General features: G+C 55.0%; 1 protein-coding gene across 14 annotated transcripts in view; it reads right to left on the bottom strand.

The window, feature by feature from the left end:
- The window catches only part of ARHGAP39 (Rho GTPase activating protein 39), a 73,372-nt gene extending 47,897 nt beyond the window's left edge, over nt 1-25,475 (bottom strand). For 4 of the 14 annotated variants that reach the window (XR_003438308.1, XM_027132148.1, XM_027132151.1 and 1 more), the window contains exon 1: nt 25,321-25,474. The gene's annotated coding sequence lies outside the window, so the exon portion shown is untranslated. Of the gene's footprint in view, nt 1-18,663; nt 19,101-24,330; nt 25,052-25,320 lie in introns of those variants that run through there. The other 10 variants (XM_027132145.1, XM_027132139.1, XM_027132140.1 and 7 more) reach the window with 6 other exon arrangements.
- Between the last annotated feature and the right edge of the window lie 1,872 nt (nt 25,476-27,347).

Here is a 27,347-nt window from a genome sequence, read left to right on the forward strand (position 1 = left end):
GCCCTGGTCCGGGAAGATGCCACAAGCCGCAGAGCAACTAAGCCTGTGCGCCACAACTACTGAGCCTGAGCTCTGGAGCCTGCAAGCCACAACTACTGAGCCCACGTGCCACAGCTACTGAAGCCCGCGCACCTAGAGCCCGTGCTCCGCAACAAGAGAAGCCACCGCAATGAGAAGTCCGCGCACAGCAACGAAGTGTAGTCCCCGCTTGCCGCAACTAGAGAAAGCCCGCGCACAGCAACGAAGACCCAATGCAGCCAAAAATAAATAAATTAAATAAATAAATAAATAAATAAAGATGATCCTGGAGGATCTCGTAGAGTCAGAAAGTAAGGAAGACAAGACAAAAACAAAACCCCACGATGAAGGGGTCTGCCAAAGGGACAATGGCGCTAAATAAAAGAGCTCCCAATGACCAAAGCTGGAACATTTTGAGGGAAAAAAAAAGTCATCCCATTATACTTTATAACTTTTATAAAGTATAAAAGGATATGCCTAAGTCCATACTGATATAAATAAATGACCAAATAAGGAAGTAAAATGGGGAGAAGAGACAAATATCCCCTGCAAACACCAATCTATGCAGACGCTCGGCCCTTACGGACCCTCCTCCCGCGGGTGCCCCAGCCCGGCCCGGCCCGGGGAGCTCCTGGAGGGCCCCCTTCACCCGCCTGTGCACAGCCCACCCCCCCAACCTGAGCAGAGGGCGGCGGTCCATGCTTTACAGAGGGTTCCGTTTGGGCACCAGGTCCTGGGCCGTGCTGCCCAATTCTTCCCAAACATGACTCTCAAGGCGCAAAGCCAGCCCCTCCACCCCAGGGGGTCTTGTGCACCCCCTGGACGCCCCGCTGCCCGGCGCCTTGCAGCCCCTGACCATCGTCCAACTGTCTTCCGTCTGCTCCTCTCTGTGCCGCACGGCATGTTCTCTGCAAGCAGCTGTCCTGGGGACTTGCTCTCCCCGCTGTCTGCCGTTACTCATGGGGCTCTCACGTCTCTCACAGCCCTTGTCCCCCAGCTCCTTTCTCAGCTCTGCCAGTGCCCTCTCCCCGCATCCTGTCCCCCGGAGCCTCCTCCTCCTGTGCATAGCTGAGCTCCGCTCCTGCCCCCGGGGCTGCCTTCTCCTCCTTCCAGTGTCTACATGAGGGTCCCACGCTGGCTCCCGATCACTGCTCGTCTATAAGTGAGGGCAGGGACAGGACTGAGCCGGGGAGCTCCCACCGGCTGTGTGGCTCCAGGATGCTCGACTGCCGAGTTTCCTCACAGGTTCTGCTCTGGAAATGAGTTTCTGGTCTTAGGACATTTTTTGGTTGCAAGTGACAGAAACCCAACTCAAACTTAAGACAGAGCAGCTGGCACCCGTGCCCAGTAGGGCTGTCCGGTTTCTAGGAAGCCCCGGGCCGCTCTCCCCTATACTCTCTGCTCAGGCTGGCTCTCTCAAGAGCCATACAGCGACACCCCCAAACACGGCCAGAAGTTTCTTCCCTCTGGCTCTAGCAAGAGTCTCCTGGCTTCTGAGTGAGCACTGGGACCTCAGCCTTGACGGGTGCTGTGCGGGGGCAGGTGGGAAGGCGGCTCCATGGGCATCCGAAGGCCCTCCTGCAAAAGCTCCTTCGGGTGACTGTCTGCCTGCCTGCCAGGGGACTCACTGGGAGGCCTCTTAGCCCCCACAGTACGGGGGACACGGCCCAAGGCACTGCCAGAGGCCGGCATGTCCACAGGGAGTGCCGTTTCCCCTCTCTTCTTCCCCATCTCACCGCTTAAGAGTCTGGATCTTGTAGAAAATGCGGCTGGAGCACCTGGGCCCTCCTCCTTCGGCTCCTCTCTCACCGGACGCCCACCCACATCCGGTTTACCCCAAGGCCCACCCAAACCACAGACCCCATTCTGCCAAGTAAATGTCGCCAACGGTGCCCCAGAATCCTCTTTGTTGGGCGAAAACTCAGCCCCGCTCAAGGCTCTGGCTTTCGCTCCTCTTCCCTGTCTGGCCGACACCCTCCTCTGGCTGTGGCTGTTCCTTAGATTCACTGCAGATGAAATCCTGTTCCCTATTTTTCATTCTTTTTGTCCATTTCAGTGAGTTTCAGGGAGGAAAGAAGAACAAACAAGCCTCTACTCAGCCATCATTTCCAGAAGGCCTATGTTCCATTCTCCAGGCTGTTTTTAATACGTTTTCCAAGTTCTGAACAATGAGCCCATCTCAGTTTCATGTGGGCTGGCAGCACAAGGCCCCGCTCTCCCCGCTCAGCCAACAGGCCGGGCTGGCATTTCCGCCTCCACACCTCCCGCTGCAGCTGTTCTCACTGACCTCCACCACCCCCCCAAAGGCACAGGCCACGCTGTTACGCTGAAAATCGTGGCCCAATCCGTCAGCAAGTCATGGAATCAACCCGTAGGTCAGAACCAGCTTTTCAGACCTTTCTGGAAAACGACGTCAGACCGCACCCCACACAGAAAGGACACTGCTGTTTGGAGTCGACTGGACGCAACGTAAAGTGAATCTCGGAGGCTGGGGCTGCCCCGCAAGCTCTCGGGAAGCTGCCGCTCTGGGGACAGCACGTGGCTTCTGTCCGGCCTCGGGGTTGCACGACAGGCAATCAGGACACACAGACCCCTCTGCTCACCCGCGGTGTGCGTCCCCAAGCCCTCACCTTCTTGGGCTTTCCTCACCAACAAAACCGCACCGGAGCCCCCGCAGGACCGTTTAGAGAGAACAAAATCTCTATCCCACGCTCACGAGCCAAGGTCGGGGACACAAGCTGGCCTGTGACAGGAACAGCCCAACACCAGCGAACTGTTCGGGTTCCCCAAACCTTCCAGGCGCACAGCGCCCTGGCGCCCAGAGGAGGACGGCGTGACAGGCCTGTCGTTCTGCACGACGCCAACGCCAGCCCTCCTGTCACCTCCAGCGCCCACGGGGCAGCCAGTCCCGACCCCTCCAGGCTGAGCCCCCAGCCGCCTCGGCCCCAAAAGATGATGCGGGGGCTTTGGCGAGGGGGCGGGGGTGCAGGACAGAGACGGGGCCTCCATGAAGGAGGAGCAGCGGCGCTTCGAGGCAGAGGATGTTTCCTTATTACTCCAACCTCCTTGTGCCTTCTGCTCATTCCCACCCCAGCAGCCAGCCCTCTGCCCCGTGACGCAGCAGCACTCGCTGCAGTGACAGGCCTGCCTCCTCCAGAGGAAAGTCGGCGGAAGCGAGGACGCTTCTCACACTCACTCCAGGGGCCACGTGGCACTGCCACCGCGCGCAGCCCCGCCCACCCCACCCCGCCCAGGAGAAGACAGAGGGTCCCTGAGGAAAAGGGAACTCCTGAGAACGCTGTGGGACGGCTGAAAGCACAGAGAAGAGCGGCGACAGGCCGTCTGCCCAGGACTTGGGGGCTTCCTAGGGCGCTTCTCACCCGCCCGGCGGGCGAAGGTGGCGCCGGGGCAGGTGGTCAGGCTTCCCGTGGCTCTGAGTGTGGAGACGCGGCCGCCTGGCGTTTCCCTGTGCTGCTCTTCCGCGCAGTGCCGCGCTTCGGGCCTTCCCCCCTCACGGATCTGGGCCGCCCTCACCCTGTCCTGGCCGGCTCCCCAAAATGCTCCATGCACACCCCTCACCTGAAGGAGGTCTGCTCCCTTGAAAGTCACCGCAGGAGGGATACCCTCCCCACCAAGGCCCCTCAAAGGCCCCCGGCGCCCCACGCCCCCGTCGGTGAGCCGGGGGCCGGCTCCGCCCCGGCTGCCCTAGCTCAAGAGGACGAGGAGCCCCTGGACCCGGCACCTGGTCTCCGCAGCCCCGCCTCCTGAAGAGCACCTGGCGCAAGGGGAAGTAAAGACACCGAAAAACTCACAAACAGTCCACTGGGCTGGGACGACGGCTGCCCTTTGCCGGGTGCTGCCGAGCTCTCAGCAGCCGCACCGCCCACCGACCTCACCACGTGGTCGCTCGGCGCCCTTCCCCCGCTGCGCAGGCAGGTCGGCTTGTCCTTGTCACAGACCCGGGCCGGTGCTGAGGCCGGAGCTGCGTAGGGGCAGCTGGACCGGACCGCTGCTCGCTCCTCCCCGCCCCCACTGCAGGAACGCTCCGGTCACACGTGGGCGAGAAGGTTCTTGATTCCAACTTCCTACGCGAGTTCTGGAACAGAAACACTCTGTGCCGGCTCCTGATGGGGTCTGCTTGGAGCACGAGCCCCAGGAAGCTGCAACCTGCAGGCCGGGGGCCGAGGGGGACGCTCTGCCCGGTGCCGCCTGCGTGGAGCGGGGTGTGCGCCTCGCGAGCGTGTGAACACGTGTGAGCACGGCGCCCACCGCCCGCCGGAGCGACAGCCTGAGGCCTGATTGGGGCCCGGGACGCCCGCCTCCGTGCTGCACCCCACTCCCCCGGGGCGCTTAGACGGCAAGGGCAGGGAAGGGGCCACGGCAAGGGCAGGACATCCCAAGGCCCCTGCAGCCCACAGCCACTGGCGGTACCCTTGGCGGGCAGGGCTGGGCACTGGGACACTGAACGGCACCCTCCACCCACTGGTGTGTCCAGACAGACAGGAGCCGCCTCCAGGAGGCCGCCCAGCCCTGCCCTGCCCACCCCGGCCTGCTGTCCTCCCCACCTCCACGCAAGGTGGTAGGGGCCAGCCAACCTGCAAGACCTTGTGGTCCTGCCTGCCATGGCCTGAGTCGCTCCCATAAGCCGACTGCCTCCCTGAGGACCTCCCCGCCCCCAAGGCTGAAAGGCCAGCAGATATTTCTGGAATGCAAAGCTGGCCAATTCCCACCAGCAGACAGACCACGCAGCTGAACACAGCCCAGCAAAGAGGTGGCCCAGCCAGGAGGTGGAGCCCTTCTCAGGCAGCAGCGGAGGAGGGGCTGCGTCCACAGGGTCAACGGTGAAACCCAGAGATGCTGACCCACAAGGAGTCCCAAGGTCGGCAAGGTCACGTTTCAGAAACAGGAGTAAAATGTGGTTTCCACCACAGAAGTAACAGCAACACCTCCCTCCCACGACCCAGCAAGCAAGGAGGAGGGAGCGGAGCAGGGGGGAGGGTGATGCGTGGTTCCCAGTCATTCTCATAGCTCTCAGGCCCGGGGGGTGGAGGCACTGGGTGACCACAGGCTTTGTCAGGACTCACCCCAAGTGTGCGACAAAATATTAACCAGACACAGAGGAAAGGAAAACAAAGTGGAAACCTTTTATCTATGTGACGGAAAACCATCAGGAAACATGTATCTGGGCCCCTGCACACCTGCAGGTGGTGCCGGCAGTCACAGTAACAGACCCCACGGGTCCCACAGGGCCCTGTGCAGAAGGCCTGGGGCAAGCCCTGCTGTCAGACAGCGTCTGAGGGGGCTTCGCCTTCCTGGGGGGGCGGAGGGGGATGTCCCATCCAGTTCCTCGCTGAAGGTTCCAGAAAGCCACTGATAAACATGAGGAACGTTTCATCAACTCAGACTGTCAGAGACTCCCTTCTGCCAAGTTCCAGTAGCAGAGGAGACGGTGCCTTCCTGGCAGGGCCAAGCCTGCCAGGCCACTGGGAGAGCTGGGACCCGTCATGCAGGGGACACGCCCCCCACCAACACACACACAGGAGGCTTGCCCCAGGACCTATTGGGAGTAAAGACTTCAGAGAACACTGCCATTTCTGCCACAATAATGAAACAGACAGCTTTGACCAACCCTCTTAAGAGAGAACAAACACACTATTATGACAGTTTTAAACTACTGAAAAAAATTTTTAACCCATTGATGAGATAGGAAGAAAGTTCGGAACCTCAGAGGGCAAAAGCTAAGTAAAATCGGCAACAGGGGAAATCAAGGCACCCCTCTGCTGTCTGCATCTGAGGGCCTGGCTGATCTTGAGCATTTGTACTGTTAGAAGAGGCAGGCGAGTGAACAGAAAGCCTTGGATGTGCCCAGGTGTGGACTCTCTCGGAGACACCCCCAAGGCTGAGGCCCCGAAGGCATCAGGTAAATGAGGGCCACTAGGAAACACAGCCCTCCCACCCTGAGGAAGCAGGAGCTGCAGGGGGAGAGGGAGAGGTCAGCCCACACCTGGGATGGAACTAAACAGACGCACAGTGTTCTAAGAGCACTGAATTGTTTGGAGGAGAGTAAAAATATCAATTAATTTAGATTTTGATAAATGAATTCTGTGTGTTAAAATATCCAGGGCAGCCACTATGGAAGCCAAGTGAATGAATTCCAATCTAGTTGAGGAGAGAAAAAGAAATAAAAAAAGATCAACCCAAAAGAAGTTAAGGGCTTCCCTGGTGGCGCAGTATTTAAGAATCCACCTGCCAGTGCAGGGGACATGGGTTCGAGCCCTGGTCTGGGAAGATCCCACATGCCACGGAGCAACTAAGCCCATGCGCCACAACTACTGAGCCTGAGCTCTAGAGCCCGCGAGCCGCAACTACTGAGCCCGCGTGCCACAACTACTGAAGCCCACATGCCTAGAGCCCACGCTCCTCAGCAAGAGAAGCCACTGCAATGAGAAGCCCGCGCACCACAACAAAGAGTAGCCCCTGCTCGCCACAACTAGATAAAGCCCACGTGCAGCAACGAAGACCCAATGCAGCCAAAAAATAAATAAATAAATAATAAAATAAAATAGAAGTTAAGAAAGGAGGAAAAAAGTAATCTGTCCCCAAATAACAGGACAAATAAAGTGTGAAATAAGACCGTAAAAATAAATTCAAATATAATAATTTTCATAAACATAAATGGACCAGCAGTCTAGCTAAGACAAAGACTGTCAGACCAGATTTTTACAGATCCAGATACATTCAAACACAAGGATGTGGAACTGTGAAGGTCAAGAATGGACAAGACACTCTGACCTGAGGGAGAGCTGGTGCGGCTCTGGGGTGTGGGCAGAAGGCACCTCCAGAAGCAGGCCTGACGGGCCGGCCCACCGCACGGTGGGGTGGGGGGCCGCACATCTGTGAGAAGGAAGAGCCAGCACAGCTAACCAGGCTTCATCTCAGGGGACCATCCTTGGAACATCTCTGAAAACTGACCCCACACCAGGGCATGAAAGTCAGAGCTCCCAACAAAGGTCAAAGGCCCAGCTGCTCAGTCACAGCCCCACCCATGAGATACAGCAGTGAGTCAGGGAGTGAGAAGGCCCCGCCCCAGCAGTCATCCGTGGTCACAGCTCGTGGGGAAAAGGAAGATATACGCACCGCTTCCACGGCCAGTGGCCTCGGGGTCACGGCTGAGAAGCGACCTTTTGGGGAGGGACTGGAAAGCTGGCAGGACCATCATGTGCTACGAGCAGGTGAGGCTGCAGCTGCCTGCTGCGGCGGCGTCTCTAAGGAACCTAGAGCCACAGTCACCCCAAGGGCACCGTCTGCACCTGCGCACCACCCCACCGCGCTCCGGGGGGCACCTGCACTCCCTGTGCAGCACACATGGGAGAGCAGGTCACGATAGAGACAGCCTTCTGTATGCACAAGGGCAATCACCACACAAGCAACTATGAGGAAGAGGACTGGCTGGGGGCAGGAAGCATGGAACCCACAACTCAGCAGGTGGCCTGAGTGCGACAGGACACTGCCCCGACCACCTGTGAAAACGCACTTGCTCCACAAAACTGCCTCAGCTTCAGCATCTAAACTGGCACAGACCTCGCCCTGGCGGCATCATTTACTGAGCACCTACTGTATACAGTAAAACGCTTGGGAAGAGCTGTACAAACACCATCACATTTCCTCTTGCACACCTGGGGACGTGGCAGCTGTGTCCGTCCACACCTTACAGAACAGAAAACAAGGTCCCGTTTCTAAAAGGCCAAAGTCTGAGCTCACGTTCCGAAGCTCCTGCTGGGCCCAGCACGTGCCACAGGAGCCGGCCTGTCCATCTATGCTTCTCTCCCTCCTGTCTGCTAGAAGCCCCATTCCCTGGGGCTCTCCAAGTGTGTTTTTTTTTTTTTTAACGTCATTAGATTTTTGTTTTAATATTTATTTATTTATTTGGCTGCGCCAGGTCTTAGTTGTGGCACGTGGGATCTTCGTTGCGGTATGCAGTACATGAACTCTTAGTCGCAGCATGTGGGATCCAGCTCCCTGACCAGGAATCGAACCCAGGCCCCCTGCATTGTGAGCGTGGAGCCTTAGCCACTGGACCACCAGGGAAGTGCCCCTCCAGGTGTTTGAGTGGAGGCCCCGCTTGCACCCCACCCCATGGGATGGGTGCAGGGCAGAAGCAACGTCCCCGCGGATCACAGGAGAAGACACGCCCTGCCTGCTGGAAGCGCCAGCATGGGGCTCGGGGCCTGCAGCTGCTGGGCCACTTTGTCCCCGACAGGGAGAGGCTTCTCAAAAAAAAAAAAAAAAGGGAGGCAGAAGTAAATAATAGGAAAAAAGAAAACAACCACCTGGCATCTGGATCCAGCCACCCCTGAAGCAGGTACTTCTCAGTACCTGTCCAAATGAGAGGATATGAATCCCTTGTCCTAAAGCTGGGATGCACTGGTGATCAGAACAGCCCTCCTGGGGCCATTTAGCCCCCCACACCTGCTGATGTTATGAGGCGGCAGGGAAGAGAGAGGGAAGGGGGAGAAGGGGGCCAGGGCACAGTGGAAAGGAGTCTCCAGTCCCACCCCTTCTCCAAGGGCCTTGGTTGCAGCTGGCTGCCCCTCCAGGCCGTGGTACAGAAGGAAAGTAAGGAGGATTCACCAAGTCCTCAGAAAGCTGTGCCCCCAAAAGAGCTGGCGCTTCCGGAGCGGCTGGGGGCATGCAGGCTCTCACCCAGCCTGTCACCTCAACGTGGACGGCGTCCAGGGTGGCTCCTTCCTCTGTGGCCATCGTAATGTCCAGAGTGAAGCCACTGCGGGAGGCTCATGAAGGGCTGGGACCGAATGACAGGAAAGCGGCAGCGAACACTCAGAGCGGTTCTCACACCCAGAGGAGACAGCGACGCCCAGAGATGGTCACTCCGCCACCACGAAGGGCCACCAAAGGACAAAACAGGACAACGCAGCATCAGGCACACAGACACCCGAGCGAAAGGAGACCCAGACACAGCCGTAGCAGAAGTACTTAAACCTCTCCCTGGATAACCAACAGAGCAAGCAGAGGACAAAATCAGGCCCACAGCTGTCCCGAGCAGAGCTGACCTGCAGGTAAGCGCGCTGCCAGCCCTCTCTGGTGTCTGCCTAACCTCAGCCACCAGCCGCTTCCTGACCCCGTCGGCCCTGGGGTTTTAAACAGCGCACATGGGATGGATCATGTGCTCCTCGAGATCTCAACTGTTTCCCTGATCCCCAGAGCTGCCGGTTCACTCTCCTCGGGATTTTTCTTAGAAAACTGGAAGAAGTTTTCTACACGTTCAGAGCAGGGTGTCATCTGCTGTGGCGCCCCGTGCGACGGATTTCCCGCTTCACCGCACACCACACATCGCTCGACAGGTGCACGAGTAGCAACCTGGGTGGCAGCACAGGCCGAGCCAGGGCAGCATGACGGGTGCAAGAGGCAGAGAGACAGAGCGTCAGGGCAGCCGCCACACCAGCAGGTGCTGACTCGGCGCGTCAAGCAGGTGGTCGGCGACACGCACCTGGGTCGGGACGAGGGCCACGTTTTGGATGCAAGCTTAGGAGAGATCAGCACACAACAGGAACTTCACTTTCCTGCCCAGCGTGTTTACGGGCACAGCGAACTAGCGGAGACAACAGAGGTAAGGGCTGGAGGAGGCGAGGAAGCCCGCGTGGAGAGGGTGCTGGCAGCCTCCGGAGACAGGCAGTGGGGGCGGGCTCAGGGGAGCAGGGAGGAGGGACAGCAGGCACAGGTGCGCCAGGTACAGGGAGGCGGGGTGGTAGCATGGGGAGAGGCCAAGAGCTGTCTTGTTCGTTTTTAAGCTGTGAGAACCACCGCAGGAAAGCACCACGACAAAGGTGGGCAGAGGGCGCTGCCGCTGACGTGGAGTCATGGGGCCTCGTTTCAGCTGAAAACCTCCAAAACACTTGTTACTGAGAGGCGTGTGCCAGAGCTGACAGGCTCCTGCTGGCATCACAGAGTCCCGGCCCAGCGTGCGGTGCCCAGGGACAGGCCCGGCCCCGGGAGACCTTCGACACACTCTCCACCGACCTCTCTTCACACCCAGACTCTGGACGTCCTCACACGAGCAGCCTGTTTACTTCAAATGCGAGTCCAGAAAGCAAGAACCGTCTTCTCCAACCGCCCCCCGGAGCCTAGGCGCCTGTCCTCACCAGGCCTGGCCTCTCCAGGCACTCAGCTGCCAGTACACGGAGCTGGGGGAGCCCACAGACGGCACACGTGGAGCGGGGCGTCCTCCAGGGGCGCTGCAGTGGAGCCGATTAATACGGAAAGTGAACAGGACCCTCCGGCCCAGCCGCTGAGGGCAAGCCCAGGGTCCTGGCAAACAGAGGCTGCTGGTGGGCACAGGGTGGGCTCGGTGCTCTGCCTCTTCCACCCACAGGCAGCCCCGGGGCACCGCCGCTTTGGGACTGCCTTCCCTTCTGCGAGAGCTTTTTCCTGGCTCCCGTTTCTTCTCTCTTTTTCCTGAAAAAGGGCAGGTGGGAGCTAAGGTTTTGAAAATGTGTGCGTCTGAAAACGCCTTTATCCTTCCTGGACAGCTGATGGGCTGTCTGGCTGGGTCAGAGTTCAAGCGTCAGGTCTGGAGGTGCCTCCGAGGTCCCCTGCTCCTGCCGGCCAGCCTGCCCTCAGGCCCTCGCGGGGCCCCTCTGCTCCACACCCCATCCTGTGCTGCTGAGGCTCCTGCACCAGCTGCAGTGGCCTCTACTGGTCTCTCTATTTCCTACTGTTCGTGTCCTTCTGTTCTCCTTTTGCATGACTACGTTCGCTTCACTCACTGCACCTTTCACTCTGCCCTCCCGCCCGCACTCTGCCCCGTCCCCTCCTGCACAGCACTGCCTGCTCCCTGGGAATGTAAGTCCTCTCACCTCAGCGACGTGGATGCTTCTCCACTTCCTTCTGGAAGCTCAGCTCCAAATCTGGGCCTGGCAGGGCTGTACACTGGCCCACTGGACGGGTGCCAGAGTAGGCCTCTCTGGCTGGACTCTCCCCACCAAAAGCTGGTGCAGAGGGAAAGGCCTGGCCGCCAAAGTCCTGGGCAGGTACCTGCATCCTCACTGGTGCCAGAGTCCCCGCTCCCGTGACCTCTGCCTCCTCTCCCAGGAGGAAAGATTTCACACGCCTCCTAGGACAGGGAGGGGCAGTTGTCAACTCTAGGCAGCGAGGGAGAGGATCTAAGTACACAACTACTTCTCAAACAGCCCTGGGAGAACCTCCACGGTGCCCCACGGGCTTTCTCCCGAGTCTGTCCTAAGTGCCACCAGCATTTGGAACGCTCACCTCAAGTCTTAGGATTCTTTTTTTTTTTTTTTAACCTCCTTTCTCCTCTAATAACCAAAAGCAGGTGTGAAGCACCTCCCTGCCCATCCTACATTTCCACAGGGCACTCACCCTTCGGGGCTCACACGCACCCCACGGCTCCCAGACCACACCGTGGCTGCCACTTGAGGCCGAACCTCCTCCAGCATCCAGTCCCCATGGACCTTCCCCAGCACCCGCACTGCCCTGTGCGCACCAGCCTCCACGTGTCCCTCTGGGAGATGGATGGGCAGGTGCCGACCAAGTGAAGCCCTACTGCCCAGGGATGGTCGGCGATTTGCACCCACACCCTTTACCATCCAAGCACAGGCTCCAAACTCAAGGAGGGGTGGGAGCCCCCAGGACGTCTGCCCAGCCTGTGGCACTGGCTTGAGCGCTGCCTCCCCCACAAGTGTCCCAGGGATGCCCAGCTCTGCCCAGCTCCGAGCTCACGCCGAATCCTGACCTGCAGCTACCAAGACAACAGCACCACGTGAGCGACCAGAGAGCCCCCGCGAGGCTGTGACCCCACGAGCTCTGCCGGCCCCCCGGCCCGAGGCGAGACGGCCAGGGTCATGCAGACGTGGGACAGGGGGGTTTGGCCAGTTATAAAAGAAGGGTTTATTCTGGATGATGTGACAGCTGCCAGAGTTCAACCGTCAGGAGCATCTGCTAATAGGATGATTCAAAATGTGAAGCATTTAAATTGCACTAGTTGTAAAAGTCATAAGTGCCAACGTGGGCTAGACAGACCTCCTGCAGTCGCCGCCCTTCACCACTGGGACTGAGGCGCCAGCTCCCACTCTGGCCCACACGTAAAGGGCAGCAGTTCCACACTGTGAAGACCAGTCGGGGCCACGTCCAGCACAGGGACCCACAACCCAGATCTTCAGCAGTGTTCCTCTGCTTGCACGGCTCTGCCCGCGGTCTTCCCAGAATGAGGTTTGGAACTGAGCCTCTCGGGCAGGACGTTGTCATGACACAGCCAGAGCAGGTGAAGGCTCGGGCTCCCGCTCCAGGACCACCCCGCATCAGCACAAATCATGTGGCCAAGCCCCTGTGCTGAGGCAGACAGGGCTCAAGACAGGGGCTGCAACTCCCATGGCAAAAGCCTTGAGGAGAGAGCAAGGGACCAGGCAGCTGGTGGAATCCACACAGAGGCTGCAGGGCCGCGACACATCACCAGGCCCCTCGGCGCCCGCTGACCCAAGTCCTCTGCACCACCGGCCACACGGTTTTCTCTGCCTCATTGGGCACTACTTCAGGGGCATCACAGGACAGAAGACCTGAGTGGTCAATGCACCTCTGTTTCAAGATGCCCACCTGACACTCTCCATCCAGTGATGGAAGGGCATTCAGCAGGCAGAGCTCAGGCTGAGGAAACCAGAAACTAAATCTACAAAAAGGTTAAAGAAACCTACGTGGAGGCCAGGACCCAAGGGGCCAAGGCCCCGGCTGACCCTGGGGGAAGGGAGCCTACGCCGGGGACCTGGGGGGCGGGGGGCAGGTGCGGAGACTGGGCATCTGGCTGAGGCGGCGGGCGGGCAGGCAGCGAGGGGCAGCATGGCCGGCAGCACCCTAGGGGTCCATCTGGGCCGGACCCACAGTGTCGCTGGGACTTCTGCAACAAGGCGTTAACTTTAAACATCCGTGACCAGTGGATTCATGAAAGCAGACGACGAGACCAAAGAAGTGGAATCCACAGAAAGGGCTCACGTGTAAAACACAGAAACCGAAACTGAGAGCTCCACCGTTGGGTTCATGGACAGATGGACACTGCAGACGCAGCTCGGGGAGCTGGAAAAAGAGCCTAGATGGTCCAACCGCAACTAGAGAGGAAAAGGGTGGAAAAACCGAAGAGACAGACACACGGAAACCGTGAGAAGGGGTGCCACGCGTGTTCCCGTGGCCAGAGTGGACAAGTGGGTAGAAGCAATATGCGAAAAGATGTCGGCCGAGAACGTCCCCAAACTGACCAAAGACATCAAGCGACCAACTCAAGTAGTGCTGCGGGCACCTGAGTCTTGATCGCATCAAGACGGCGCTGCTCCGCCCACTGCCATTTCCCTAGCTGAGCTTTCCAGTCTCCTATTTCTAAGGTGGCCGGTTATCCTAGGAAGATGCCAAGTACTGCAGCCTCTCCCAGAACCCACCCTCCCCATCGCCACCTGCCCAGCCCACTGGCACCATCCCACCCTGCTCCTGTCTCACGTGGTACCCACAGCACTGCCCTGGGTCCCTCTCTCCCACCTCGCCTAACACCTGGTTCCTCACCCAAAATATAAAGTTACTTTTCTGTCCCCATTACTACCACACCAACCCCAAACCTCCCAAACACCAGCAAATTTGAGTGAAGAATCAGCAGTAGTACCGGGAAAGGGGTGGGAACACGTAAAGGAAACAGGGGTGAAACTGGCGAGCAGGTCACCCTGGCGGCTCGAGCTGCTCCCGCCTCTGGGGTGAGGGAAGAGCACAGGAGGCAACTGGTCCTGGCTCCTAGCGCTCCTAACGTCGCCTGCAATGCAGGTGCCGCAATGCTGATGCCCGAAGGCTCCTGAACGGCTGGGGCGGCAACCGCATCGGAGAACGGTGGAAACACGCAGGCGCTCAGCCTCGCCCCGCTCCCGGCAAGAGGAACACGCTCAGAGGCACACTCCATCGCTGGGCGCTGCCGTGGCCAGGGGCCGCCCTTCACCGCACACAGTAAAGAGCATCTTGGTCGTTTCCAGGACGGCAGGGCAGGGCGCGTCCGTGGGCGGAGCACCACACTGGAGGTCACCTTCCATCAGATTCTGAACTTACTGCTTCCCAGACCTCTAGACTCCAGAACTGCTACTGAGAAGCGCAAAGTCATTCGGACGCTCAATTCTCTGTCTCTTTCTCTCTGAAGGCCCTGCGAGGCTTCCATGTGTCCGGAGAGCTGCAGAGCGTCGAGCCCCTTGGACAGGGTTCCCAGACGTCAGTGCTCTTCTCTGCTCTCCCACCCCAAACCTGGGTTCTGCTGCATCTGGCACCCCTGCTGTTGCTGTGTAGTCTCTCTCTGAACCCTACAAAATATAATTATTTCATGCAAATATGTTCATCATTTGTTAACCATTCCATTTTGCAACGCATGCTTTCCCTGATGATTCTTTGCTTCTCTGAAAACAGCATTCCACCCTGCTCCAGGAGGCTACCCTGCAGGAGGCCAGTGTCTCTGGCCGCTCCCACCGTCCTGGCGCCGGGACCGCTGAGGAGCGGCAAGCAGGATCCGTTAGCACCCTGGAAGAGCTCTTACTTCTGGTTGCTTTAAACGTTGTCTTGGTCTTTGGTGTTTTGGAGCGTTGCTGTGACGTTTCTCAACATGGACGTTATTTATCCTGTTTGAAATAAACGATCTTTCCATCATCACATCTGTCATTAGTTCCAGCCAACAGCTCTTCCAACACTGTCTCTTCTCCATTCTAAGTTGGCTTTTGGGGCTGGCATCAAATGTATCTGAAACTCTTGCATTCTGTCCTCCACCCCTCAATCACCTTCTCCACCATACTTTCCATTCCATTAACTCTTTGTTGTTCTTATTAAAATCCTTTCACCTCGTTCACAAAGCCTCTCTTCAACTGCTTATAATCGAATATTTAGCCTGTTGGTTACTTTTTAAGTTTCAGCTGTCATTTGTTTCTGGAGATTCCCTTTGGTCTCTCTCAAATCTTCCTGACCCTTCCTGTTAGCCTCTTGTTTTCTGCTCTTCATTGTGGTTCTCTCTTTGACTTCCTTAAGGTCCCTGGTGCCTCTAAATTTTGAGCCTTTTGATGATTCTGTGGTGCAAACAGGATTAGTTCTCAGCTCTCCTCACTGCCAGCACAGAACCTGCCGTTCTCAGATCTGCTAAGTCAGTTATGACGTATCCATCTGCCTCCCAGCTTCCAAAACTTTATTGCTATCATCTCCCTCTCACTTTACTCAGCCTTGTGAGTTTGACTTTTTTAAACATCACTTTCCTATTCATTTAGCAGAATGGGAGAGAGTTTGGGAGAGAGTGAAGCTGTATACATGTGTTCAATCTGCCATCCTTACCTGAAAACCAGGAAGCTTTCCTTAAAAAATTATCTTCAGCATGAAAAATGGGAGTTGGAGTCCAGACATTTTTAAAATTAATTTAAATTTCATTTTCACCATACAAATTATTTCAAAATAGAGAAGAAATAACTTCTTAACCTCATCATCTATTAACATTAAGCCACATTACAAATACAGGCACATTTGTATTTCCCCATGGAAATCATCCTGGTTAAAATTTTTTGGTAGAATATCTTTTGGTTTTTGATAGTTTAAGAGTTCATAGACTATATATATAATACATATATATGTATAACTGACTCATTTGGCTGTACAGCCGAAATTTACACACTGTAAATCAACTATACTTCAATAAAACATTTTTTTAAGTTCATAAATCATATAATTATTCTAATATGTATTTCAGTTTTGGTTATTAAAGGGGTAAAATTTGTATTTATGTCAAAAAACTAACTCAACAATTTCCTCAAAACAACATGCAGGGAAAAAACCTCAGGTTGGATTTGAAATTCACTTGGGAGAAGCATGCTGCGTGCACCTCTGAAAATATACACATTGATACTATGTATAAAATAGATAACTAATGAGAACTTACTGTATAGCACAGGGAAGTCTACTCAATACTCTGTGGTGACCTAAATGAGAAAGAAATCCAAAAAAAAAAGGGGCTACACGTATATGTATAGCTGATTCACCTTGCTGTTCAACAGAAACTAACACGACATTGTAAAGCAAGTATACTCCAACAAAAATTAAAAAAAAAAAAAAAGCGTCACCAGGGCACCTGCTGCTGAGTCGCCGGGATGTGCAGAGGCTCTAGGCGTTACCACAGGAAAAGCAACAGCAGATAATTTGTATCACTTGTCTGGAAAACAAGGAAACCCTTTTTTACATTCTAACATGATAGCCTATTTCTTATATGAAGGTCCTTTACCAGGGTTTCAAAGATGTTTTAGGAAACTGATTGATACTTAATGAGTTAATAAATTTTCCCATTTAACATGATGAAAAATAGACTCTATTTTCAAGTAGAATGTCTGATTTTTCAGGATGGGTTACCAATGTTGAGTGAGAAATATGTGAACACTTCCTCTTTATAGAATATATTACAAGTGTTATTTAGAAAATACTGAAAATTGTTTCTGCTGCAAGGCACATCAAAGGCTCTATGCCCTGTTAGAGGCTCCCTGATGCCAAGGATTTGCTAAACTCAGACAAGTCCAAACAAGCTGCGGCCGGCCTGTTTTTTCGCCTGTGATCGGCTCAGTTCCACACAAAGGGTGAATGCGGGAAGGCAGTTTTCATGGCACACGTACAAAGCGACACTTCAAGACAGATGCAGCAACAACAACAAATGCTGAAGTACTGCAGGAAAAAACCAATGTTTTCCTGACAAATACCTGTTGGGGCAGATAAATATCCCACAAAATAGTATTAAAAATTTGGGCTTCCTTGGGAGCACAGTGGTTGAGAGTCCGCCTGCCGATGCAGGGGACACGGGTTCATGCCCAAGTCCGGGAAGATTCCACATGCCACGGAGCGGCTGGGCCCGTGAGCCATGGCCGCTGAGCCTGCGCGTCCGAAGCCTGTGCTCCACAATGGGAGAGGCCGCAACAGTGAGAGGCCCCCATACCGCGCAAAAAAAAAAGTATTAAAAATTTAGCTAAACTTTCTGGGACTTCCTGGTGGCGCGGTAGATAAGAATCCGCCTGCCAATGCAGGGGACACAGGTTCCAGCCCTGGTCCAGGAGGATCCCACATGCCGCGGAGCAACTAAGCCTGTTCACCACAACTACTGAGCCTGCGCTCTAGAGCCCGCGAGCCACAACTACTGAGCCCGCGTGCCACAACTACTGAAGCCCACATGACTAGAGCCCATGCTCTGCAACAAGAGAAGCCACTGCAATGAGAAACCCTCACACTGCAGCGAAGACTAGCCCCCACTCGCTGCAACTAGAGAAAGCCCGCACGCAGCAACGAAGACCCAACACAGCCAAAAATAAATAAATAAATTTATTAAAAAATAATAATAAAGGATATATGTAGATGTATAACTGAATCACTTAGCTGTACACCTGAAACTAACACAGCGTTGTAAATCAACTATAATATAAAATAAAAAATTAGGGCTTCCCTGGTGACGCAGTGGTTGAGAGTCCACCTGCCGATGCAGGGGACACGGGTTTGTGCCCCGGTCCGGGAGGATTCCACATGCCACAGGGCGGCTGGGCCCGTGGGTCATGGCCGCTGGGCCTGCACGTCCAGAGTCTGTGCTCCGCAACGGGAGGGGCCGCGGCGGTGAGAGGCCCGCGTACCGCAAAAAAAAAAAAGAAAAAAAATCCTGCCAAACCAACAGAGGAGGCTCCAGCCCTGAGCAACACCATCCTGGGCCCCAGTGGCCTCAGGCAGGAAGGCCCACACTGTCCCTTGGCGGCCGGCCGCTGGGCTTTCTGCACATCCCTGCAAATGAGGGTCTCCGGGACCCACAGTTTACCCCCTCCCAGGTTTTGGGAACCAGAGGCTACTTCTTGCGCTTCTCAGAGTCAGAAGAAGTAGGAATCCTCATAGTATGGCTGAATTCTGAATACAAAATAAAAGGCCAACACCACCAAAATTAAATAGAAAAACAGTATCTAGAGTCCAGAAGCTGCCACGACACGTGCAATCGGATGCACAAACAATCTGAAGTCTGTCGGCTGGGAAATCTGTACTGTACATGCTTCACACAATCCCAATGGCTAGGAAGCACATGCTGCCACCGGAGAAGTCCCAGGAAGCAGCTGAAGGGACTGTAACAGAACCACCAGCAGTGTCTCAGGATGACATTCCTGTGCAGCTCCACACAGGAAGGAAGCACCCACATCTCTGGTTCGTGCTGGGCCTCCAGGAACTTTAGGAAGGACCGAGAGAAGCAGCAGGACAGACAGAGGAGTGCAGCGAAGGAGGAAAATAGGCTCGAGTAGTGGGGGCCAGATGAGGGGCTCCCAGGCCTGAGCCCAGCACCCTGGGGCCACGCATGGTTCTGTTCACAATGCAGCCGGCTACACTCGGGTCAACCAGTCTGCAAGAGGACAGAAAACGTGCTCTGCTGACTTGGCCTCTTGGTGTTGAAATTACGTTTTTAGAACCCTATACACGTATGACACTCAGTAATTTACAGAGTCCTCTGAAATTCAGTCACACTTCAGCCTCACGACACACCCTGAGAATACATGGGACAGATATAATCTAATCCGCAGATATGAGCCGAGGCTCGGCTGTTAAGCGATTTGATCGACTTACCTGTGATGGACCACACTCCTCGGGGACTGAGTCAAGGCTGAACTCAAGTCTTCCGCAGTGGGAACAGTGCTGTGTCCACTATACCCAGTATCTCAAAGGCCGATCCGGGCGTCACCGTGCTGCCCACTGGACTTCTCACCACAAGCCCAGGACAGAGTCAACTCTAAGGCCTTGGGCCCCCCCTTGGAACGCTCCCTCCTTAAAAATCCTAATCACTCTTAGCTTTAACAGCTTTATTGAGATGTAATTCACATACCATACAATTCACCCATTTAAAGCATACAATTTTAGAATATTTCAGTATATTCACAGATAGGCACAGCCTTCACCACAGTCAAGTTTAGAATATTTTCATTACCCAAAAAGAAACCCCATACGCCTTAGCTGTCATTTCCCAGCCCCTGGCAACCACTAATCTACTTTCTGTCCCTATGGATTTGCCTGTTTGGGGCATTTCATATCAATGGAACCGTACAAAGCCAGACCTTTGTGTCTGGCTTCTTTCACTCAGCATAATGTTCCAAGATTCATCCACATTGTAGCATGAATCAGTACTTCCTTTCTTTTTATTCCCAAATAATATTCCACTGTATGGACAGAACACACTTTGTTTGTCCGTTCGTCTGTTGATGGACATTTTGGTTGTTTCCCCTTTTTGGCTATTATGAATGATGCTACTGTGAACTTCTGTGTACAAGTTTTTGTGTGGATATGTTTTCCTAGTCACTCCTACCTATAAGAACACATGAAAGGTGAGCCAATTTCCAACTGAGAAACTCACCTAATCTGACAATCCTATATTATTTAAAATACAGACAGATAACTGGGAGAAATAAATGACCACAGAAAGTACAGTTAAAGACATTAAGAAACAAAAGCAAAACCTGATCTAACAGAATCAACAGTGATTAAACAAAGAGATGTCACTTCTAGGGATGGGCCCCACAGGCACACGTGCACATGTCCACAATGCTGTGCCTGCAGCCTGATTTTAACTGCGCAAAATATGATGTTCACCAGCAGGGGCTGGTTAGATAAATTATAGCACCTCCACACAGCCAGACACGATGTAGTCATGAAAAAGAATGAACTGGAAAATGTACTGATATGGAGTGACTTCCCAAACCCAAACACATTTAGTTAAAAAGGCGAGGTTACGAAAAATTTTTTAAAGAAAAGAGCGGGAAAAAAAGAAGACATATACATGTTTGCGTGCATAGTTACAACAAAGTATCTCTAGAAGGAGATGGAGTGGGTGCCTCCAGGGGACCAGGCTTCTGGGGGCAGAGAAGGGATGGAGGCAACAGACAGCTACACTGTGCACCCTCTGTGCCTTCAAACCCTGAAGATGTTACGTAGTACAAAATTTTTTAACCTTTTAAGGAGCAAAAATGAAAAGAATCTATGAGAATTAAAACATTTACACTTAGGACAGCAAGAGATGAGAGGCCTCAGGTAGCTGGAAGCAGCCGCTGCTGTGTCAACCTGGGAAGCACAACGGTGACTCCCACCCAAAGGCGTCCATCCCTGCTGATGTTAAGACACAAAGGAAATGCTACACGAGGCACTGAGTCCACTGCCCTCGAGGACTCCCTGTGCAGAGGGGGACAACTGGAGGCTGTGCAGAGCGTGCCTGGCATGGGGACAGATCAGGCCCCAGGCAGGCCCCAGTGAGGGCCTAAGGAGCCACCGAGCCCTGCTTGTGTGAGGGGAAGAGAGAATGCGGAGCAGGGCTGGGCCTGGCGGTGCTCAGCCAGAGTCGCCGGAGCGCTGGGTGCGAGTCGGGGCACGCTGGGCCACGGACAGCAGTCCAGGGGGCACGGCGAGCCGGGGAGGAGGGCAGAGCAGCAGCACGACTGGCACACATGCCCGGGGCCTGCTCCTCGGCCGCGGAGCATCCTGGGTGGCACGGGATGGCCTCCACACATTCGCTGCCGCTGCACCTGCTCCCAGTTGGGACGACCGCAAATGTCTCCAGATGAACCACCGCTGGATGAGAACACTGACCTGCACACATGCCCTGAGCAGCTGCGTGGAAGACAGAGGTGAGGGGGTCCAGCCAGGAGGAACCGCCACAGTGTGGACGAGACAGGCACAGGCCCCGCCTGGCAGCTGGCCCTGCTGCCAGAGGAAGGGGGATTCATTAACTACGTGGAAGGTACGACGAGCAAGGCAGGGAGCAGCAGCATGCGGGGGAAGAACCTAGCACATGATGGGCCCAGAGCACCAGGCGGCCAAGGCTAGAAGTGAGGCAGGAGGCAAGGCCTGAGACGCCTGCAGGGCTTCCGCGCAGGCGGCTAAGGGAAGAAGTGCGGCTGGCACTTGTCTGCTCACTTGGGGTGGTCCTAGCATTGGCTCTGGTTATTTGGCCACCCTCCCTGTAAGAGGGCTGTCCATCCTACAGCCTGTCCCTGGCCGTGGGACGTATCTCCTCTCCCGGGGCTGGGCCAGGAGACCTGCTTTGGCCACAGAACTTGAGTCTCCAGTTCTAAGCTGAAGCTCAAAGAGAGGCTGAGTCTCTGCCACTCTCTTGCCATAAGAATAGCGTGTCCCAAACAAGGGCACGTCCCCGATCCAGCAATGAAGACTCTCAGAAAAGAGCCCCAAGCAAATGAAATGTGAGCTAGAAATAAACCTCTGACTTGTTACTGCAGTCTTTCTAGAGAAAGCTGCCCAATAAACTCCCTGATTTCTTCCTTCCCCAACCCATCCTACGCATCACGGCCAGGTACACGTTCCTAACCCATTTTATCAGGACTTCCCCTACTCACAGACCTGAAGTGGCTCCCCATAGCCAGAGAACTGAAATCTAAAGTCCTTCACCTAAGTTCAAAGATCTTCACGTTATAACCCTTATTTCCTCTTATTCCTTATACAAACTTCTAACCCCACAAACCACACATGAGCCACCTTCTTGCCTTTACTCCCAAGACCTGAAACCCTTTCTGTCTGTAGTGCTGCAGTGTCCTCCATCCTTCCCCCACTCACCTCCTGCTGAGGTTCAGCTCAAAGACCACCTCTTCCTTGAAGCCCCCCCCCTGCAGTCCTTCTCCCTCTGAACTTCTAGAGCAAACTTTTTCTGAAAATGGGCCAGACAGGAAACAGTTTAGGTGTTGTGGGCCATGAAGTCTCTGTTGCAACTAGTCAAGTCTGCCAAAAAAGCCACAGATGAGGGCTTCCCTGGTGGCGCAGTGGTTGAGAGTCCGCCTGCCGATGCAGGGGACGCGGGTTCGTGCCCCGGTCCGGGAAGATCCCACATGCGGCGGAGCGGCTGGGCCCGTGAGCCATGGCCGTTGAGCCTGCGCGTCCGGAGCCTGTGCTCCGCAACGGGAGAGGCCACAACAGTGAGAGGCCCGCGTAAAGCCACAGATGATACAAAAATAAACCAGGGTGGCTGTGTTGCAATAAAACTTTATTTACAAAGACAGGCCAAGGGCCTGTCAGTGGCTGTAGCTTAGAGACCCTCGTCTGGCGCAGTGTTTGGAAGGCTGAGGCGTGAGCACAGCAGAAGCAGGAGTGAGCTAAGGCTGCAGGCCCAAGGGAGGAGGCTCTTCTCAGCAGGGTGAAACAGTGTGGCTGCAGGACAGCAGTCAGGGTCAGAAACAACCGCGGGGAGCAGGCCAGAGCTGCCAGGTGACATCAAGGGCGAGTCCCAGAGGCTGATGGGAGGCACGGTGAGGCAGGCATAGGAGGGAGCAGAGACAGCCCACAGCTGAGGGTGCAGACTTTACCAGGGGAGCAAGAAGGATAACAGGAGAAGAGACCTCCAGGCAGGGCAGCCCAGTCCAGCTCTGCCAGGTGTCGCCAGGCCCAGCGCTGCGACACCCAGGCTGAGCTCCTGAGACAGGACACCCACAGAGCCAACTTTGAGTGGGAGCGTGTAAGACCCTCAACAAATGGCCACATGGGTCAGTGAACAGGCACAGCAAAGCTATCTTGCTAGTAAAACTAGATATTTCACTACGAGAATGTTCTCCTAGTGAAACATTTTTTTAATTTTTTCATCTTTACACGGACATTTTTCTTCAAAAGCAACAAAGAACCAGGTGGAGGCTTAACAACACACTGAATTCACTGTTATTACATTGTTCAAGGACAGCCCACACCAGCACACATGCAGGAAAGAAGGCGGGGATGGACGTTTTTAAATCTATCTTTAGATATTTTAAAATTTGCTCACAGAAGCTATTTCGTTACCATTCACTCTGAACATCAAATGTTCTCAACCTTAGACTCCACAAATGCCCAAAGACTCTCCTTAAAGTGTGTGTGGGGGGTCCCTCCTAGTCTTAGTGTCACACAGATAAAGGGGATGAGATGAAGTGATCTAGGGTAAGGCTAAGATACTCTTCCTAGACCTGAGAAAGAGAACCATCTTCTTGGGAAACATGACGAATTTTTCCACTTTGTTCTGAAGCAAGTTAAGTTATTCCTTCCAACAGCTTAGCAAGACAGAATGTTACAGCACTGATAATGCCAAGTCCTCATTTTCTGGTGCTTATGCCCTCACTGTCACTTAGTTTGTTAATAAAGTATCTTTTCCGTTACAAGGATAACACTGTGAAGTATAACAACAGGGATTCCCTGGGGGCACAGTGGTTAAGAATCTGCCTGCCAATGTAGGGGACACAGGTTTGAGCCCTGGTCTGGGAAGATCCCACATGCCGCGGAGCAACTGAACCCGTGTGCCACAACTACTCTGCCTGCGCTCTAGAGCCCGCGAGCCACAACTACTGAGCCCACGTGCCACAACTACTGAGCCTGTGCACCTAGAGCCCGTGCTCCGCAACAAGACAAGCCATCACAATGCAACGAAGAGTAGACCCCGCTCTTAGCAACCAGAGAAAGCCCACGTGCGGCAACAAGGACACAACGCAGCCAAAATTAATTAATTAATTAATTTAATTAAAAAGAAAAAAGTATAACAACAATGGCTTTGATAGTTTAATTCAAGTAGAGAATTACCCAAGAACTGCTCGACATCTCATTTCTGTCAACAACAATCCTATCTACCTCCCAGGACAATAAGTACTGCAGGATTTTAGACTGGTTCATTAGAAGCTTTCTTCTTCTAAAAAGATTTTTAAAAACAGTTCTATATGATAATTTATCTAAGTACATGAGATTTGTTCCTCGTTTACCTTTATAAAGACTTGTTTCTCCAAATATGACCCCAGCTTGCACAAGAAAAGAGAGCCACAGACCTCAAGTTAGTGTTAAACTAAGACGAAACAGCCGACCCAGTGAGTGCACCCTGGAAACCAGATCTTGGCAGCGATAACAACTCCTGACTTTTCTCAACACTGACAACAAGGCACAATGAATTCACCGAGTCCCCACAACCACCCAGGGAGCCCAATATTATTGGTGCTCCCATTTTACACATGAGGAACCAAAGGCAGAGTACAAAGCCAGTAAACAGAAGCGTCATGACTCAAAGGCAAGCAGTCTGGCTCCAGAAGCCGCCCTCTTCTCCCCCCTGTTCTCCAGCCTCTCCAGACAGCTGACTAGACAAAGTGCAGGCAGAGAGACCCAGGGCCCTGCTCATTCCCAAGCCAGCGCGCGGGGCACACAGTCCGCGCCAAGCTGCTTTATGGAATGAGTCTCCTTGCTTCACATTCACCCCTATCAAATCTCCTTCCCCTCCCCCAACGAGGAGAAACACACCTTGCTCACTGTGAAAGGGGAGCCGCTGACCGGGAACCACCTGCTGTTTACAGAGGCACCCAGGATGTACAGGGTGCAATTCCCCTCGCTGGCTTCAAAGACAAACCTCCTATTGTCTGCACCAGGGGAGGAACAAGAAGCCTTCCAACTGTAGGTTTCTGTAAAGGTCACAGGAGGTTTGGTTAAACCCTAGGACAACGAAGCGGGTGAGGGACGCCGCATTTTTGCTGCTGAAGGCTGCGCAGCGTCCACAGCAGCTGCTGGTGGGAGCAGCATGTAACACACCCACAGCTGCGGCGGCCTCCCCGCCAGCTGCACGTTTTAAAATAAAAGACGTCCTGACCCCCAAGATGCGCACAGCCTGCCTCTATCTCGGCCCTCGCGCGGAACACTGCCTCCACCCACACCAATCCCGCAACCAGGGAGCCACCGCGGGAATTCCAGCTCCGGGAGGGCGACCGGGAGGGAAGTAGGGGACGCCCCAGCCCGCCTCCCTGCAGAGGCCAGATCGGCGGGGCCGGAGGCCACGGCCCGCACCCGGACACGCGCGTCCCGACTCCCCGGCCCTGCACCTCCCCGACTGCGCACCCGAACCGCGCCGACACCACGCGCTCAGGCCCGGCACTCCACTCACGCCCACCCTAGGCCGGGCACGCTCACACTCCAGGGCCGGCACACTCACCGACCCGCACCCCGGGCCGGGCACACTCTCACCCACCTTCACCCCTAGGCCTGACCCCACACCCACCACACACCCTGGCCCCGCGAGGCCTGGGCCCCTCGCGCCCCTGCGCCGCCCCCCCAGCCGGACCTCTACACACAGAACCCGCCCCTCCCCGGCCCGGTCGCGGCACCGCCCGCCCCCTCAGTCGCCAAGGACCCGTATCCTCGCGGGCCGGGCCGGGGACCTCCAGGAGACCGGGCAGGGGCCACAGCGCCGGCCTCTCCGCCATCTTCCCGGCCCGCGCCGCCCACCGTCCGCGCTCTCACCCGCAGGCTGCGCGCGGGCCGCGCGGCCACAGCCCCTCATCCCGGCTCGCACGCTGCGCGTGAGCTGCTCGCGGCTCTCCCGCGCCGCCGCCGCCCGCTCGGTGCGCGCCCTCCGCCGCCGCCGCCGCCGCCGCCGCTGCCGCCGCCGCCGGCCCAATGCGCCGCGACCGCGCGTCCTCCCGTCACCAGCGCAACCCCCCGCCTCCGGCCCCGCCCCCGCCCCGCACGGCCCCCGCCGCCAGGGGACGCCGCCGCGAGCCCCGTGCACATGCGCCGGCGCGCGGCACGCCGGGAGCAGGAGTCCCGCCGGGGGCGTGCGCTGCATGCCGGGAGTCGGGAGCGTAGTCGCGCTGGCTCCGCCCACAGCGCGCGTGTGGGGTACTCGCGCTGTCCGGGCGAGTTCGGGGATGCTTCGGGCGAAGAGGGGCGCCCCCGGCCCGGGTCACCCGGGGCCCTGGGTGCGACGGGCGGAGAGGGGCGGCTGCTGGCCAGGTGATGCCGAAGCGCTCCCTCCAGCCCCGCGGTCCGCACCACGGCCGACGATGCCTGTCAGATCGCTCCTGAGATTCTTCCGAGCCCCTTCGGTGCGGTGCAGTTGACATTTCCTACGTGTCGGTGTGGATTTGGTGTAATTTTACCTACTCAAACCATGTTGGACTTCCTGGAAAAGATTTCACTTTTCCTTGATTCTGGAAAGTTATCAGTCACTGTCTCTTAAAATATTGGCTCTCCTCCATTCTTATAGGTTCTCCCTATGTATCTGTCAAGCTAAACTGGACGGCCTGTGTCCTCCGTGTCTCTACGATTTTCTCTTTTTGCTCTGTCATCTTAACTCTTGGTAATTGGTCAGTTAAGCTTTACTGTTGTTCTATTTAGCGTTTTCTAATCTGCGTTTAGCCTGCTCTTCAGGCTTTTAAAAATTATTATTACCTATACAGTATTCATTTCCAGAAGTTGTAGTATTTGACATGCATGTCGATATAAATGGAAGCTAACCAGCCTGAAGCTCCCACAACAAAACAGAGAAGCCCACACCACTCCGTGGCCACAGCCCGGATCCCATTCGCACAAGGAACTGCAAAGGGCTGAAAGCTCAAGCTCAGAAGCCCTCAGTTGAGTTCCACTTCCGGCCTGCAGCTCACTCCCTCAGTGCGCCGCTGCTGCAGTGCTTTGCCTCCCGGCTCTGATCGGGACTCTGTCACCACTCTTTGACTTCCCTTTTGGCCCATCCTCACACTGCACTCCCATACACAGGAAAAATGGTCTCTGCTCTCCTGTCTCTAGCTCCCTCTCCGTTGTGCACACTTGAGAAAGCCCAGTCTGGAGGAACCCCACCATTCTCCACCATGAATGCTGCAGAAACATCACAGACCTGTGCTGGCTGGCTTCGCTTTAAACTTAGAAGGAGCACTTCACGCTCCTTGGCAATCTTGTGATTTTTCTCCAGAGGGTAAGTCTCCCGTTCCCCAAAGTGAGCATAGGAATTTCTTAGGCCTCTCTAGTTCAGCCTCCCAGATGAGAACAAAACTTCTTATCACCAAACCCAAAGGCCCGCCCATATCTATCCCTGCCCTTCACCTTCCCTCCTGAAAATGGGCAGGCAGTTTCCCTGCTCCTATACAAGGCAGGCCCTCCTCTGATGAACTGGGACCCACTGCCTCTTGCATTCTCAAAGATTTTGTTTATCTGTCTCCTCTCCTGCATCATCTGTTTGTCTCTCTCTGTTTTATTATTTGCATGAGCATACAAAGCCACTGATATTTCTCGTTATAAAAACAAAATGCCTCCTTTAACTCCACTTATCCCTCCCAGGTCCTTGGGTCCCCTGGTGGCCATGCTTCACAAAAGACTTACCTGAACCTCACCATAATATTGTTTTTGTTTGTTGGTTTTATTTTGTCTTTTATTGAAGTATAGTTAATTTACAACGTTGTTAGTTTCAATTGTATAGCAAAGTGATTCAGTTATACATATTTTTTTCAGATTCTTTTCCAATATCACAAGATATTGAGTATAGTTCCTTGTGC

The sequence above is a fragment of the Aethalodelphis obliquidens genome, unplaced genomic scaffold (assembly GCF_003676395.1).
Source record: "Aethalodelphis obliquidens isolate GAN/ISIS:26980383/991018 unplaced genomic scaffold, ASM367639v1 scaffold41, whole genome shotgun sequence".
Lineage (NCBI taxonomy): Eukaryota > Metazoa > Chordata > Mammalia > Artiodactyla > Delphinidae > Aethalodelphis > Aethalodelphis obliquidens.